Below are 4,953 nucleotides of genomic sequence, written 5' to 3' on the forward strand. Positions count from 1 at the left end.
AGGGTTTAAGATAGAATGGGGGGCACAAGACAAGATGGAGAGCATAAGACAAGATATGGTGGGGGAGGTGACAGAATGGTGGTTATAGGAGAAGAATGGAGTCATAGGACAAACAGACAGGGACAGCATAAGATGGAGAGAGCAGATCAGGATGGGGGGCGCAGAGTAAATGGAAGGTTTAAGACAAGAACTGAGGGCATAGGACAGACTGGATCGCACTGGATAGAATAGGGGGCACAGGATACAATGAAGTGTATGGGACAGGATGGGATGCACAGGATGGATGCTATAGGACAAGATGGGAGTACAGGACAAGATTGGGGCTACAGGAAGCACTGGACAAGATGAAGGGCACAGGACAAAAAGGGGGCTATGGAAAAAGATGGGGAACACAATACAAAAAATGGAGGCCATGGAAAAGATAGGAAGCACACCAGAAAGGGAACAATGTCAAAATGAGGAACACAAACATTGTAAAGTCAGGAACACAGTAAGTGAAATAAAAGTAAAAATGAAGCACAAGGCCCAGAATTAATGGCCATTGTGGGGATGGAAATACAAGATGGAGAGCACTGGACAAGGCAGAGAACACAAGACACAGATCCATATGGGTAGTCAGGGCAGCCATCAGAAATTTTGGGGCCCCTTACACGGCTTTAGGCCTGAGAGTGACCCTGCAGAGCCCACCATAGATGCTGCACAGCCCATCTGCGACTGTCTCTGAAGGGGTCTCAGGTGGGCTGGTCAGGGCTGCATCCCTCCCTCCTTTCCTTCCTTGCTTCCTAGCTCCTCTTACCTGCACATATGGCCTCGTCTGCCGCCGGACCAGCCAGAAGTGACGTCACTTCCGGCCAGTCCGACATCAGATGAACAGCTTCGCTGATGGGGCCCCAGCTTGTCTCGAAGCCACTGGGGCCCTGCGCTGCTAGGGCCAGGCCTCTGCCTCCTCGCCCTTCAACGTCGGCCAATAGTCATGTAAGGGACTCGGGTGGGCCCCCCGGGCCCCTTACATGAGTATAGGCCGTACCCCCATGATGGCTGCCCTGTGGGTAGTGAAGGACAAGACGGAGAGCAGAGGGCATCTGACCAATCATCCAAGATGCAACACCTTCCACTTAACACACGTGATATGTAATCAGAGTGTATAGCACAGCAAGTATGGCATGAGCCGTGCCCATAGGCCGACAACAACAGTCAGCCATGGGACAATGTGCTCTCAAGTGCCCAGATCAGCCAGAACAGAAGGAGGAGCCTACAGAAGCAGGCAATACAATCCAGTGATATGCACCCAGGAGGGTCGCCTACACCACATCGCACACCAAGTTCTGTACTCACAAAAGGTTGATTGGGTAGCGCACACGTGATGCACAGATACTGTATATAGCTGCAGCAATTGATCATTCGTGCAGGTTGTTGTGAAAGGCTGTAGGCACAAGTCAGTGTTATACGATGAGCCCACGCAAGAAGGTGGGTGCAGGAGAGCATGCGTCAGCCCTGCGGCAAAATGGAAAGACAGACAGCTGGACGTTTCAAGTTATCGAACGATCCAAAAGTACAATGTCCCACAACAACCACATGCGGATCTATTTAACGTTGCCAGATTGACGAAGTTAAAAAAACGAGCTGGCTTGCTGGCGAGCTACGGCAATTTGCCAAAATCTTTACATTTTGGTGGACCATAATAGGTGGAGACCACTCTATCTCTCTTCATGTTTAAATCCAGTGCTTGTTACGGTCCCCGGCATCTCTGCCGCAAGTCAGTTCCAGGCATCAGCTACTCCTCCTGCACAATAACGCCCTGCAGCATGGATTCTATGACTTTCCTTGTCAAATTTGACGAAAATTTTCCCGCACAGCACTTGTTATTTTCCTCTTACGCCTGACCTTTCCTTTGTGAAAAGGAGAGGCAGCAAAGTCGCAGAGTGCGGTGGAGCCATCCCACGCCCTGCACCATGGAAGTGCCAGGTATTCCGCACAACCAGGCAGCACGGATTTTACAATGCAATGCCCCGTGGCACATTGGAAGAGGTGGAAGTCACTTTACCTTATAGCTGGGGGTACAGGTGAGGATCAAACGCTCCCGCTCAGCGGCTTCTGTAGGTCCTGGCGTGATGGATGGTCCCGCAAAGAGTCCGGTCCCAGCTCGAAGATCCAGTCACCTGCAGCTTTCTATCCGATTCCGACAGGAAACTCCTCGCAGGGATCGGATTTCAGTCCCTCTGCTGGAAAATAAATTTATTGTCATTCATCTAGCTACCAGCACTTTGCTTAGACCTTGGACTGCTGTCAAGGCGAACCCTAATAAGGCAGCTGAGTGAAGTGGAGGAGCAGCCCTGAGAGTACGCAACACGCTGCCTATAATTAATGGAGTGGGGAGCGCAGAGGATATCGGGACGCACGAGTCTCCGGCACTTCCTGAACGCTGAATGCACAGACCACTAACATGCTGTTTGTTTTCCTGGTATTGTTTTTAAAGAGACAACGCTCCTACTTATTCCGCACCTGTGCAGCAGCCTGTGTACACACCAGGGACTCACACGGTATATGAGAAGGACAGCAGCCTTCAGCTCTTCTTAAGACTGGCCATAGATGGCCCGAAATTCTGTAGATTGCTGCCGAATCGGCCAAAAAATTTGAGCTGGAATAATTATGGGGTGAGAAGTTAATGTACAACTCAGTTGTCAAGTCACAGCTTATATTATTCTCTCCTTGCCTCCCCTTTATCATCCGTGTGATCTAGATAGGTCGGCCGGCACATTCCCGGAGAACTCCGAATTAACCCTCTGCACGCTGCTAGACATATTTCTAGGAAGGGTCTACATAAGGATTCTTGGTTTGCATATATTGCAATGCGTGTTCAAGCTGGCCAACTGCGTCAAAGTGAGCCATCCTTGGCTAAATGTGTCAAAGCGAGTCCTCCCTGGCCAACTGCGTCAAAGTGAGCCATCCTTGGCTAAATGTGTCAAAGCGAGTCCTCCCTGGCCAACTGCGTCAAAGTGAGCCATCCTTGGCTAAATGTGTCAAAGCGAGTCCTCCTTGGCCAACTGCGTCAAAGTGAGCCATCCTTGGCTAAATGTGTCAAAGCAAGTCCTCCCTGGCCAACTGCGTCAAAGTGCCTTACGGGCAGGGCCCTCATTACCATCTTGTCTTGAATTGTGTTGTGATTGTAATGTCTTCCTTATATTGTAAAGCGCTGCGCACACTGTTGGCGCTATATAAATCCTGTATAATAATAATAAGTGAGCCCTCCCTGGCCAAATGCGTCAAAGCAAGCCCTCCATGGCCAAATGCGTCAAAGCAAGCCCTCCATGGCCAAATGCGTCAAAGCAAGCCCTCCCTGGCCAAATGCGTCAAAGCAAGCCCTCCCTGGCCAAATATGTCAAAGCAAGCCCTCCCTGGCTGAGTGTGTCAAAGCAAGCCCTCCCTGGCCAAATGTGTCAAAGCAAGCCCTCCCTGGCCAAATGTGTCAAAACAAGCCCTCCCTGGCCAAATGCGTCAAAGCAAGCCCTCCTCTGAGAGAGTAGCAGTGAGCTGTCTTTATTACAGGAGGGGGCGGAGACAAGACCAGTCACCCTGCACTAGGAGAGAGAGAGAGTAGCAGTGACCGGTCTTTATTACAGGAGGGGGCGGAGACAAGACCAGTCACTCTGCACAGGGAGAGAGAGAAGCAGTGACCGGTCTTTATTACAGGAGGGGGCGGAGACAAGACCAGTCACCCTGCACAAGGAGAGAGAGCAGCAGTGACCGGTCTTTATTACAGGAGGGTGCGGAGACAAGACCAGTCAACCTGCACAAGGAGAGAGAGCAGCAGTGACCGGTCTTTATGCCCAAGTTGTGCCCATGGTTTGGCGGATCAGGCCGGTGTACGGCGGCTCTTTGCTGCAGCAGGACAGGACAGGTCCTCTTCGCATTCTCTGTATTGATTTCATTTTCCTGGCTAATGGATCGGATGACATAAAGCTTTTAGATGGATGTGTAATGGAGCTTTTATCAGCGGCGTATCCAGTGTAATGCGTCTCCATTTCCCTCCTCGACCATCTAATGGCGTCCTTTTCGGGTTTATACGGTTATTCGCCACTTTGCAGGCAGACCGTCTCGGAGTGAGATCAGGTTCACTTCCTCTTGTCGATGACCTGAGGACCTGTTAGTACATTTTACTTCACAATATACAGCAACGCGATCATTCTCCAGAAAAGGTTCCACCTTTTTATTATTGAAAAACGATCCTTGAGCTCCAGTCGGTGACTTTGCCTAGGCTGAGATGATGTCATCAGTCTGCTGCAGGCAGGAGGAAGCATTTCCTCAGTCTCCCCTCCCCCAGGGATCAGTCTGTTGCAGGCAGGAGGAAGCATTTCCTCAGTCTCCCCTCCCCCAGGGATCAGTCTGTTGCAGGCAGGAGGAAGCATTTCCTCAGTCTCCCCTCCCCCAGGGATCAGTCTGCTGGAGGCAGGAGGAAGCATTTCCTCAGTCTCCCCTCCCCCAGGGATCAGTCTGTTGCAGGCAGGAGGAAGCATTTCCTCAGTCTACCCTCCCCCAGGGATCAGTCTGCTGGAGGCAGGAGGAAGCATTTCCTCAGTCTCCTCTCCCCCAGTGATCAGTCTACTGCAGGCAGCATTTCCTCAGTCTGATCAGGACTGATCTGTGTCAGACATTTGTGAACACAGCCAAGAACTGCACAGAGACCGGGATTGACATGACTGTGTCGTCTCTGAGCCAGTATCTCAGACCCTGGATGATGCCTAAACAAAGATGGCACCGTCCTTCTGGAGAGAAAAGCAGATGAAGGCATTGTCAGGGGGTACTGTGATCTCTGGGAGAGGTAACAAATACCTGGAAGTGACGCATTACATTCTAACATGGATGGACTTATATTTTCGAGATAGAAGGGTGGTATCAGCAGCTCGGCTTGGTGCTCCACACACGGAAATACTATATATATATATATATATAATG

The 4,953-nt window shown here is 50.8% G+C and overlaps 1 protein-coding gene across 1 annotated transcript in view; it reads right to left on the reverse strand.

The window, feature by feature from the left end:
* Positions 1 to 2,337, reverse strand: part of AMPD3 (adenosine monophosphate deaminase 3) — a 51,961-nt gene extending 49,624 nt beyond the window's left edge. Inside the window, exon 1 of the mRNA XM_018555459.1 lies at positions 2,045 to 2,337. The gene's annotated coding sequence lies outside the window, so the exon portion shown is untranslated. The remainder of the gene's footprint in view (positions 1 to 2,044) is intronic.
* Between the last annotated feature and the right edge of the window lie 2,616 nt (positions 2,338 to 4,953).

The sequence above is a fragment of the Nanorana parkeri genome, unplaced genomic scaffold (genome assembly GCF_000935625.1).
Source record: "Nanorana parkeri isolate BGI_ZX_2015 unplaced genomic scaffold, ASM93562v1 scaffold10, whole genome shotgun sequence".
NCBI classification, from domain to species: Eukaryota; Metazoa; Chordata; class Amphibia; order Anura; family Dicroglossidae; genus Nanorana; species Nanorana parkeri.